This window comes from Cornus florida, unplaced genomic scaffold (genome assembly GCF_030987335.1).
Source record: "Cornus florida cultivar Cherokee Brave unplaced genomic scaffold, ASM3098733v1 CherokeeBrave_3.0.0_Hap2_Chr09, whole genome shotgun sequence".
NCBI lineage: Eukaryota > Viridiplantae > Streptophyta > Magnoliopsida > Cornales > Cornaceae > Cornus > Cornus florida.
This window is the reverse complement of record NW_026775579.1, coordinates 9,613,662-9,627,402: the sequence shown is the minus strand read 5'-3', so window position 1 is coordinate 9,627,402 and position 13,741 is coordinate 9,613,662.

The following is a 13,741-nucleotide window of genomic DNA, read 5'->3' as shown; positions in this document are numbered from 1 at the left end:
GTGTTGATTGTTATTACAATTTATTGTTGAAATGTATTAATTTTGCACGTAAGTGTTGTGACGTGGGTGGTTGAACGATCAGAAGTGGGTGTATTGGGGTTACACAGGACAGTGGAAAGTGGGAGTGAAGATTTCCAAGAACCGGTCGACGTATAACCCAAACCGGTCGACCGGTATCTTCACAGTGTGTTTGAGTTGTTGACGTCACAAACCAGTCGACGTATGCCATCCCATACGTCGATCGGTATCCTGATCCCAAACCAGTCGACCGGTATCATGGCAGTGGGTTTTCCCTCTGTTCATAACCCAAACCAGTCGACGTATAAGGTGTATACGTCGACCGGTTCTGCCTTTCCATGTAATTACCAATTTAAGTTCTTAAAATTACACTTGGCACCCAATTGATGTTGCAAGTAATTACATTATGACCCAATAAAATAGGATAATTATATTTCAACCACCCAAAAGACTTTATTACCCCCAAACCTTATTTTATCTTTTTATGTGGTTCAAGTAAAGGACTGTTTTACCCTTGAGTCTCAATTTATGGATTCATGGCAAATTACCAATTTGCCCTTTTTGGACCTTGTTATTTAATTTTGACGTGAAATGACCATTTCACCCTTGGATGTTTTTAGGTCGGGTTAGGACCCGTTTAATGCTTCGGATCCATGAGGATTTGGGTCATTACAGTATCCATCATTCTGTTCGTTCTGAGTTATATTTGAGCTATGTATGTATTTTCTTGCACCATGGTTGCTGCATGTTGATAGCATTTCAAATGTTGTCATTTTGTTAAGCGTTTCATTTTTGGTTTTACTATGGGACTAGCAAAATGTAAGTTTGGGAGTGTGATAAGCGTCGAATATTGCATATTTAAGCACCCTTATTTGCATTAGTTAGGCCCATTAGTTGATTATACTATATATATTAGCTGTAATAGCATGCTTTTGTCTATTTTCAGGTTAGTTCCCCAAAGAGAGTTAAAAGTGACACTTTGATAAGTTTTGAAGATCGAAGTATGCCGTTACTGAGAGCTGTTGTCTTGACTAAACCAATGACCCAATGAACTTTTGGTTGTCCCTGCAAAGCGCTATGAAAGATGACTACGCTAGAGGACCGAGCAAACAGAAGTTTTTAAAGTAGCCATATGTAGAGCTAGAAGCATTGCGGGAGCCCGCCCAGAAGGCACAGGCACTAACCAAAAAGGGTAGTGCCCTCGTGAAGGCGCGGGCACCAGCCAGAAACCTGCGGGCGCCCGCCAAAATGGGCCGAAAGCTATGAAGGCACGGGCGCCCACCAAAGTGACCAGAGACTTGCGAGCGCCGCCCTGCGCCTGTGGGCGCACGCCGATTTGTAGACAAGTGGGTATGGTCTGCATTGTTTCCTTCAAGGTTGTCCCCTTGACCTAATATGTGGTGCTGAATCTCTTAAGGATGTAAAGCCATGAAAATGGAGGGGTAGAGAGGTCATTTTTGGGTGTTAAATAGAGGGCTTGAGCTTGGTAAAAGGGATCTCACATTTTTATAAGGCTAGAGAGAGAAATATTGAAGTCTTGAGTGTGTGGGTTATTCTTAACCCTTAAGGTGTGAAAATGAAAGGCCTAATCCTCTCTTCTCCTTCCTCCATTGCTCCTATGGGTAATTAACTCCCTTTCTAGGGAGGTGATGAAGCCCTACTTTGTAAGCATGCCTTAGTTTTGGTTTAAATTTGGGGTAATGATGTATATATGTGGTTTTTTCACGATCTAGAGTACTTTATATATTGTAATGAACTTCAATGTTTATAAATGATCATTTTGAGTTAATTATCTTGTTGTAGATTGTTTCCTCTCATGATTATATTGCTTTCATTTTCATAGTGACAATGGAAAGGAGATTGTGGAATGGTTTTAATGGCATGTTGTATGAGAACCTTGTTAGTCCATAGCTTAGGGCCTCCCTTTGATGGATTAATCTTGATCTTTAGCTTCATGTGCTTATATCATTTAATTGAGGGCTTGATAATTTCTAGCTTAGTGAGCATGTCTAAGGCTACACCCTAGTTTAGGTAGTTCAAGTATGTGAACCTTTGATAGGTCATTCTTGCCTTTTGATTTAATGAATTTCTTAAAGATAATGTAGCAACCATGTGTTGCTACATATCATGAGCAATATATATTTTGTTCCCCCAAGTTAATCTCAACTAGCATGTTCATAGGGTAGATAGTGGATTCACTTCCCTAGTCCTCTCTTATGTTATTTTCATCTCTTCAATTCCTTGTAATTAATGTTTTATGTAATTTTAATTCCTAATTCCAAGTGACAAACCAAACAAAACTCTATAGCCCCCTCTCATCAAACTATAGGTGATTTTACAATCTTGGTTGCCATAAACTAGCAATCCCAGTGGTTCGACTTACCCGTCCAATAGCCTTATTTTATAATGATTTATGCTATTGCAAAGGGTTGATTATAATTGAGATTGATCGATTGCATCAAAAAACCAAACATAGAATAGAAAAAAACAATGGAAAAAATTTATCCTCAAAATTTAAGGAAAATAGAAAGGAAGAAAATGACCGGGTCATTACAAGAAAATAACTTGCCTTAAGGATTTTGATAAAACCCTAGCCTCCTTATTCATTTTTCTTCCTTTTTTCTCTCTCTAAACTCTCTGCCTTTTTCCTCCAAAATATATTACGTGATTTAATTTCTAACCTCCTTTTACTAACTTATATTTATATATTTATAAGATAAATAAAATAACCTAATCCTTTTCCCAATCCAAGTTAACTTAATAAAAGAAAATATTAAAATTAAAATATTAAAAAGGTAACTAAAAATATATTACATACATAATCTATATATATCCTTATTACACAAATATATAAAATATATACATTAGATTATTAATACTAAGTTACAATAATATTAATTAATTAATTACTTTAATTTTTTTATATATATCTATATATATATATATATATATATATATAACTATTCATGGGTAATTAAAAATATGTTACGTATATAATCTATGTACATCGTTATTATACAAATATAAAAATATATACATCAGATTATTTATTAATATTAAAGTTACCATAATAATAATAAATAAATTACTTTTCTTATAATATTAAAAAATTAAAAGGTAACTAAAAAATATGTTATGTATATAATTTATGTATATCCTTATTATATAAATATATAATATATATACATCAGATTATTTATTAATACTAAAGTTAGCATAATATTAATAAATAAGTTACTTTCCTTATATATATATATACACAGACACACACACATACATATATACATATAAAACTATCCATGGGTAATTATCTATGCCTATTAAACCTCCTATCCATGTGACGACCCTGAATTTTTCAACCCAGTGTGTCCTGTGATGACCCGAAGCGGATCCAAAATGCAGAAGCAAAATGTAAACAAGTCCATAGAGATGTACATTATCCCTATAACATAAGAATGGACTTTCAAAGAGTTTCGAGATTCAACGGAAGCAAAAACGGAATCAAGGGTATTAAAACCCTGGGAGAGAAGGACCAAGGGTAAAATGACCATTTTACCCTAAAAAGAAGGAATTTAACTTCTAACAAGTCAAATGAGGTCAAAAACATCCAAAAACATCCTTTGGTAACTTCACATGAAGTCCCAAGGCCAAAGGAAGTGAAAACCCAGAAGAACCCTATCTCAGTTCGAACCAAATCTGACACCATCTCACTAAAACAAGGATATCTCAAGCTAAAAAAAGAATCTAAATTTGAAGTTGATACCATTAGAAATCTTACTTCGACGCTGTCAATTTAGACTCAAGAACGGACCAATTCGGAGTTGAAACAAAGAAGTTATATCAGTTCAAAGTTGGAAGACCAAAGCTGAACCTGCAACACAAAACTGGAAGACTTGAACTAGTTTAGCCTCCTTGAACCAGTTCAACATGGGTAGTACACCCAAGTTGGACCAAAAGACACCTCTTGAACCTGTTCAACATTCTTGAACCGGTTCAACTGCACCAGAACTGTAGAAATGCAGCAGAAATAGTGAAATAACAGAAAAACAAGTTTAGAACACGGTTTTCGAGACCAAGATGACATTTTTCAGAAAACTGTAGTGAAAAAACTCCCCTAAAATCATATTTTCTATGTGACGAAGTTAAGAATGGAATTTATTTCCCAAAGAAAATTCCCAAAATGCCCTTAAGCCGAATTTTTTAACAAAAAGGTGAAATGAGTCCATAGAAGCTCAAAACACAAACGAAAGGGTTTTTCAGGAAAATGATCATTCACGCAAATGTAAATAGTGATTTTGAGCATGCGGGAATGGTCCGCGGCTCCCAGAAATGGCCGAGTCAAAATCCGACCCCCCAACGGCCAAAAAGGCAAAAATGAACTTGGAATCGACAATTTGAAACCCAAAATTATGAAATGGTTTCAAAAAACCATTTAACCATTGGCCGCACTTCATACATGATTAATAAGACCCTATGAAAGAATGAAAATGGAATTCCCACACCTGATGCAAACATAGTGAAACAATAACTTGGCATTTTTCAATATTTTCATAGTATTTCATAAAGTCAAAATTTACATAGGATACAAAACACATGTCATTGGCCTCCGGCCTCATCTCATACATGATAAATACATTAAAGAAAAGGTGTACTTACGTATACATTACATATGTTGAATCAAATATACAAGTTTTGACATATAAGGTTACAAGTGGCATTTCAAGCCAACCTTTACAAGAGTCATGAACAAGAATACACTTAAAGAACTTCAATTCCTCGAAATAATCCCGGGATATTGTGTATCCTAAACCAAGGCATCCGTACCTGAACAAAACCCCCAGTAACTTCGGGGTGAGTAAACAAGTTTACTCATAGGAAATGAGCATACATAGACTCGATTTCTTTAAAGATTTTTACATTAACTTGAAACAATTCAAAAGGGTTCATGCCACCTAACGTCTATGTCAAGATGAGACTCAGGGAGCATCCTAAGCTACTCTTGCAATTGAAATGAATAACGATATACAAGTATACATGCTCAAGTACACTAAACCGTACTAAAATATGATACACGACATACAAACATATATTTACAAGTATACTAAATGAAGTTAAACGGGGTAAGCAATATCTAGCATACATACACAAGTATACAATTAATATGGAAAGCTCATGAATCAAGTATACAAACACAAGTATACTTAACTAGATGAGTTGTACATAAAACAAGTATACATAGCACAAGTATACTAAATGGAACCTACACACACGGAATAAGTATACTAGCTCAAGTACACTAAAAGAGGCTCGAATACATAAACAAATACACTAGTCCAAGTATACTAATTGAGGTCAAAATAGATGAAGCAAGTATATAGTTCCAAGAATACTATATGAGATCAAAATACACGAAACAAATATACAGTTCGAAGTATACTACATGAGATTAAAATACATGAAGCAAGTATACTAAACGGGATCAAAATACGCAAAACAAGTATACAGTCGTAAGTCTACTAAATGAGATCCAAACACACAAGGCAAGCACCAATTCACAAGCTACAAGAATCCATGATTAACAACTTGAAATTGAATGTGAAATCAAAAGTGGAAAGACTAGGACATGCGGTCACTAGACCAAGCAAATGTTTCCGGCTAATTACGACCCATAAGGCATTACCTAGTGCAAACTTATGACTTAGAAGACTCTTATCTCCGTACTAGAGCCAAACCCTAGCCACTACATGAAATATGTCCTTACAAGCTTTCCAAAATTAAGAAGTTCAAAACTTATACCCCAAAATCAATAAGTTAAACCAAACTTATATATCTCAAACGACGTCTACGAATCAATTTACATGCACGTGCAAGGTTAAATCCACACAAACCATGTCCTAGAGTTCAAGTCTACAATGACATTCACAATGTTGAATCTTTAGTGTGTGATTCGTTACACGCTATAACAATTTCATTTCAATATCAAAATATAATCTCATCCAAATGATCCCTAATTCAAATAGGTTAAACAACATGATATGGTCACTACACAAACCAACTCAAAAACTAAATTGGATCATTGAGACAACAAAATAAAGTTTAATTGAAACTCGGTAATTAAATCTTTAGATTTTCTAAAACAGCCCCAAATGGCCCCAAATTGATATATATAAGTGAACAAGCCCAAGTCACTACCATTATCAAGTTAAAACTCAATCAAACTAATGAAACGGTTAATTAGATTTTAATTAATTCATTTAATTCAAAATCTCTAGATTTCTAAACTTATCCAAAATGCTCTAAATTTAATATATGTTAGGGAACATACCAAGGCCTATTTTAATATCACATTACAAGTTGATTTCATACTTGATTCAACTATGTGAGTTAAACTTTCATAAAAGATAAATATTAAATAAGTTTTGCAATTCTTATTCAAATGCTCTAAATTAAATATATGTTAACAAACATATCCAGGCCTAATTTCCTAGTAAGCCACAATTCAATTCTAAGCCACATACATCCATTAGAATTAAATCCTATACAAGAAAATAATTAAATTAAATTCTAGGATTTGTACAAAGCATGCATACAAGTTGTTTAAGTTCATAAAACAATCAATACAACTCAAATATAAATTATAACACCCCCTACCTCTATTTGAAACCTCTCTGAATTCGACGAAACTCCGGGGCTTTGTCGGGGACAACACAGTGAACAAGAACCCCAAGGAAGCCCCATCAAAATCACAAATTGAATTTAAACCTGAACTCAAAAAATGGCCAAAATGGAATTCCAATCGGTTGGAATCGAAGGCCTTGTCAAGGGGAACATAAAACACTAAGGCTTCACCACTTTTCACTCAAGGGAGGAGGTTCAAAAGAAGAGAGAGGTGGCAACCATGGGAGGAGCTAGGGCCGGCCAAGAGAGGGGAGAGAGAGTGAAAAATCTGATTTTTCATTTCAAGACCCCCTATTTGTAGAAAAACTCAAAAAGTACCCCGAACGGGTCCCGTCGGGTCCGAAAAAGTGAAATTTGAGTAGACGCGTTCAAATGGCAAAACTCTGCGAATGAAAAAGAAATGAAATGAGAAAAATTGAACAACAGAAGAAAGAGCGTCAGAAACTGAGTTCCGAGCAGAGAGATATACCCCAAACAAGTTTGGTACCAATCGAGGCCGAAAACCCAAAAATTGCAGGGTTCGACCGCAAGACAATTCTAAGAGTACATGACTCCATGAAATGTGAAAATGAATCCTATACGAGGATTCAAGCCTAAGGAGACAGTTAGCAACTAACTTTTATTAATTGCACAAAGGCCCCTACACAAATGGATAACTGCGCAAGTGACCCTGAATGAAAATATCTTCCAAAAGATATTTTCTTAGAAACCCCTAAACCAAAATATCTTCAAAAGATATTTATGAAAAATACCCCAAGAAACAAAAAAGTTTCTAAAGAATCTTTTCATCCACGCCCCTACGGGAAAAAGAAACTACCAGCGAACTTTCCTCCAAAAGTAAAACTATGCCTCTCAAGAAAACCAACAAGGATGAAAGCACGGGAAGTCAAAAACCGACTCTGAGCACGAAAAGTGAGGTTACGCGAAGAAAAATTTCAACGAAAAAAATTAATCCGTAAAAATGGAGAAAAAGGAAAGGAAGGAAAATGATCGAGTCATTACAATCCAAATAGTCAATGGGACCCAATTGGTTGGCCCCTTACTACTAACCAAATCCATAAAATAAAATAAAGCAAAATAAACATTTATTTATTTATTCTACAATTAATTACAAATAAACAAACACATCCATTAAATCAACTAATTCAAATAACATTGAGCACATACTTTCAATTAATTAGTTAAGTTAAATAAATATTTAAGTAAATAAAATATTTAATTAACCAATTCAATTAAACATGTAATCAAATAGCCAAATAATCAAGTAAATAAATAAAATGAAATTAAAATATTTAAAATAATACCGAGACTATCCTTTTAAAATTAGGGATATTACACATATTTTACCAACTTTTTAAAATCTATTTTCATTTAGCCATTTACTTTTGAAGTCAATTTAAATCCAGTCAGTTCATTTAAATTCCTTTATTTTAAATTGCATTTTTATTTCTTTTACACACTCTTATAAAAGTCCTTGGAAAAAGAAAGAAAAAGAATCAAGCTGAGAGTTCTTCCTATTCTCTCTCTTGCACAATTGCCTGAAGTCAGCCACCAAAAGAGATAGTTTGGTGTTTAATCATTTTGAGTATTTACGTACTCTGGCACACCCGTAAACTCCATCGGTCGTGTGAAGCCGAAAAAATGCGCGAACACTTTCTCTCAAACCCTAACCTTCTCTTGATCTGCAGACCTCTCAATCACCTTTGTCTTGGTTCTTCGATCAAACTTTCAGAGACACCAGCAGTGAGTTCGATTACTCCTTTTTTCTTTGTAGTATTCATGCATGGGTTGTTTTTTCCTTTCTTCTTATAGCCGACGGTGACCATGTCGTTTTGACTCGTAAGGCTCTCTTAGTCATTAGGGCTAAAAATTGACTTTTATTTCATTTTTTATATCGCCAGAATTCTCTGACAGTCATATTTAGGTACTTATGCTCATGTAAGATTAGAATTTTAGGAAAAGAGTGTAATTGATTTTCTTTGATACTATTCTATTGTTGCGGCTACTGGGCAAATTTAACTCTGATTTACTTCAAAAGAAGTTGTTTTTCCTTTCCAATTTTGGTAAATCTTTTCATCTGCAGACCTTTTAATCATCTTGTCTGAAAAAATCCCCAATATGATTCTTGCCTCATTGATAGTGGGATGTACTTACGGGAATTTCTGTATGGATGTGTGTTAGGTGCTAAATGTTATACATTTTAACCCTTTTACTTGCATGTTTTATTCCCTAGTAGTTTACTTGTGATTTTACATTGTTTTATTGTTTTTATTTATTTCAGGGCTTTAATTGTAAAATAATCCAAGACTAGTGATTCCGAGCTTTAAAAGATGACATTCCATGGGACCGAGTTGTGACGACCCTGGATTTTTCAACCCAGTGTGTCCTGTGATGACCCGAAGCGGATCCAAAATGTGGAAGCAAAATGAAACCAACTCCTTAGAGATGTACATCATCCCTAAGACACAAGAATGGCCCTTCAAGGAATTTCGAGACTTAGCGGAAGCAAAATGAAGACAAAGGTATCAAAACCCTACCAAAAGAAGGACCAAGGGTAAAATGGTCATTTTACCCTAAGAGGAAGGAATTTGAATCCCAACAATTCAAATGAGATTAAAAACATCCTTTGGTAACTTCACATGAAGTCTCAAGGCCAAAGGAAAAGAAATCCCAAAAGAACCCTATCCCGGTTCGAACCAAATCCGACACCCTCTCACTAAAATCAGGATATCATGAGCTAGGAAAAGAATCTAAAATTTAAATTTATACCATTGGAAAGCTTATTTCAACCCGGTCAGTTTAGACTCAAGAACGGACCAATTCGGAGTTAAAACGAAGAAGTTACATCAGTATAAAGTTGGAAGTCCAAAACTGAAAACTCTGGAAGACTTGAACTGGTTCAACATTGGCAGTACGCCCAAGCTGAACCAAAATGACACCTTGAACCGGTTCAAGAATATTTCTTGAACCAGTATTCTTGAACCGGTTCAACTTGAACAGAACACCCAAAATGCAGCAGAAATAGTGTTTTAGCAGAAAAATGAGTTTGCGACACGGTTTTTGAGGTCAAGATGACATTTTTCGGAAAAATGTCGTGAAGAAACCCCCCCTAAATTCACATTTTCTATGTGGGGGAGTCAAAAATAGAATTTATTTCCCAAAAGAAATTTCCAAAATACCCTTAAGCTGAATTTTTCAACAAAAAGGTGAAATGAGTCCATAGGAGCCTCAAAACACAAATGAAATGGGTTTTCATGAAAACGATCATTCACACAAACGTAAATAATAATTTTGAGCGCGTGGGAATGGTCCGTGGCTCCCGAAAATGGCCGAGTCAAAATCCGACCCTCCGACGGCCAAAAAGGCGAAAATGAACTTAAAATGGAAACTTTGAAAACCAAAATCAACAAATGACTTCAAATGACCTTATGGCCCTTGGGCACACTTCATACATGATTAATAAGACCCTATAAAAGAATGAAAATGGAATTCCCACACCCGATGCACCCATGGTGAAACAATAACTTGTGATTTTTCAATATTTAAAAAAAAATCTCATGAAGTCAAAAATTACATAGGATACAAAATACATGACATTGACCTTCGGCCTCATCTTATATATATTGAATACATTGTAAGGAGTGGACTCATGTGCACACTACATATATGGAATCAAATATACACATTTTGACAAATAAAGTTACAAATGGCATTCCAAGCCAACCTTCACAAAGATGGAAACCTCCAAGTCCACAAACCATCCAAGCATAATGAGAGTCTCAACTTTAATTCCTGTACCTGAAAAATGTCCCCACAACATGGATGAGTAACATAAAGCTACTCGTAGGGGATTGGCATGCATCGACCTAACTTTTTATAATTTTATCACCTTAAGGTGAAACATGTTAAAGGGGCTCATGCCACCTAACGTCTATGTCAAAGTGTGACCCAGGGAGCATCCTAAGCTACCTAAGATCATTTCTAGCACAAATCACATCATTCGTGCAATTCAAGTAACATGGGAGCATGCTATACAAAGCAACAAGATGTAGATTCTCAAGGTCACTAACTTGAAATCTAAAATGCTAAAACAATTATAGTGGATCATGCCACCTAAAGTCTATGTTCTAAATGAATCTATAGGATCATTCCAAAGTCACATTTGAACAACAAAGCACAAATCACAATATCTACACAATTAACCAACATAGAAGCATGCTACACAAGTATCAAGATATAGATTCTCAAGGTTACCATCTTGAAATCTAAAATGCAATAACAACTAAATATAACAATTTAGTACAATTAGAATTTCAAATACCACACATCAAGACATAGATTCTCTAAGTTATCAACTTGAAATCTAAAAGTGTGAAAACAACTAAATATAACAATTTAGTATGGATGTACTTAACAACATCAATTGCCAATAGCCAAAACCACAAGTCACAATTAAACATGATTGTCAACTTGGAATTGAATGCGAAATCAAATAGTGGAATAAATGGACATCATGTCTCGGATTTTTGCCAAAAACTAAATGGCTATTCCGGGCATTAACCCGTTGGGAAGACCATCCTAGTGCGCACTATCTCAATTGGGGAGAACTCATACCTCCCGCACTAGAGCCAAACTCTAGCCATGTCACTTGTAACAATGTCCCAGGACTCCAAAATAATTAAATAAGTTCAAAACTTATACGTAATTTATATAATGTACGAAAACCACCTTCCATGCACAAGTAGGTTGAAACCACACAATCCATGCCTTAGAGTTTCAATTCTAAAATGGCATATATAATGTCAATTACAAAGTGTGCAATTCATTACACATGGCATCAATATATTCTATAAAGAAAACATGTTTCTCAATAATATAAATATAAAAACAAAGTTGTCCAATGCTCAAAACACAACAAAGTGAATACATAACAAGTTCAAGTCCATGATTTGAATATAGAAACAACTTCTAAAATACCAATAGATCCATGGAGCCATTAGATAGAATTTAATTAAACAAGATAATCAAATTCTCTAGATTTCAAATCAAATTCGAATAACCTCAAATTAATATATGTTAAACAACATAGCATGTTCATTACATATATCAAATCAAAAGTGTCAAATGAGCAAGATAGCGTCATATAGAATTTAATTAATTTAAATTAATCAAATTTCTAGATTTCAAAAGTTATTTAAATGATCCCTAATTAATATATATCAAGTACCAAATCATGGTCATACCATATCTCAAGTTTAAAATGGAATACAAGTAAAATAAAATTTACTAGAATTTAAATCAATTTAAATCCATTTAATCTCTAAATTTGAAAATTCATCTAAATCATCCCAAATTAATATATATCAAGATCAACTTATGGTCATGCCATTTACCAAGTCTAAAATGAGTTATATGCAAGTTATGATAAATCACTAATTTCTCAAATTAACAAAAGACATGCATATAACTTATAAAAGTATCAATAGCATGCAAGAAACAAAAATATAACCCTATAACATCCCCTACCTCACTAGAGAAGAGTCTCTCTAGAATCCAAGGCAAATCAACACAAAATGGCAAACCCTTCTAGGGTTATGTAGAGGAGGATGAAGGGACCAAAAAGTGTTCCAAGTTTCAAGGTCTAAGGTGAGTGGAAGGCCATCAAAAATCAAGGTCAAGGCCTCAGGTTTCAAGCTCCAATCCATGGAGGCTAGGGTTTTCTTTACAAGAGAGGGAAGAGATAGAAATTAAGTGTGAAAGAATGTGAGTGGAGGAAATAGAAATCCTCCACTCACTATGCGGTCTTACACCAAGGTCAACACACACAAGTTTTGGTCAATTGTACAAAAACCCCTCTTAACAACATAATTCCAAAGTGGCCGAAAAATTAATTGCAAGACTTAATTTGGAGCATACACTTGTCACTCATCCAAGGCTCCATCCTAGGCTTAATCTCAAGCCTACAATTGTCAACCATCCAAGCCAACAAATGCACCAATCCTAAGCCAACAAGTGGTTGAATCTCCACCCTCCACATGTTATCATCCAAGGCATCAAAGTGTTTCCATACAAATGTCAACAAGTGGACCAATAAGAGTGTGATACTTGTCACACTTTTCGAAAATTGCAAAAAGGTTCTTTTTGAAAATATCTTCCAAATTAAATTACAAAATGGTCCCTAAGACGAAAAATAATTACTTTACAGTAATTACACAAATGACCCCAAAAGAAAGAGAAATTACAAAGAAGTGTGCATCCACGCCCCTAAAGAAGAAAGACCACAACTAGCATGTTTTTCTACAAAAGTAAAAATACACATAGCATGGAATTTAAATATTGTGGATGCATGCAAAACTGGAATCAAATCCGAACACGAAAAATGAGGTTATTCCAACAAGGTGACAACCGAGAAAAAGACGAAAAGTGAATAGTGTCACAAAAGTGAAAACGTGAAAATGACTCGGTCCTCAAAGGAAGTCATCAAATCAAAGGAAAGAGTATCAAAAACCATTCCCGAGCACTCAAGATGACACTAAGTGACGAGAAGCCGAACCCAGAAAAGAAAGATCAACGAAAGAAAAAAATATATATATATCCGTAAAAAAAATCAGAGGAAACGAAAGGAAGGAAAATGACTGGGTCATTACACGAGCAACGTTGAATATCCAAGTCTAATTATACTTAGAAAATAGTCTAAAAAAGGCCACAAGTTGATGAGAATGGAAAGAAGAAGAAAATGAAAAATCCTTCTCCAAAAAGGAAACTTTCGCCAAAGTTGGTAACTTGAATCCGTTTTGGTAATCTGTCTATATCTCTCTCATTAAATGTCAAAACAACTATATTCCCTCTAGATTTGAAAGGAAATTTGAAGAGCTACAATTTTGTATTTCACGAGGATTCCATAAAACTGCTGTTTACCTTGTCAAAATTGGGTTGGAAGTATGTACGAATTTTGGAGTCCTTGTTTGGCAGAATTTTCCTTATATGTCTTCTATATGAAAAAGGGAACTTTGGGCTGATTTTCTCCTATTTAAAGAGAGTTCTC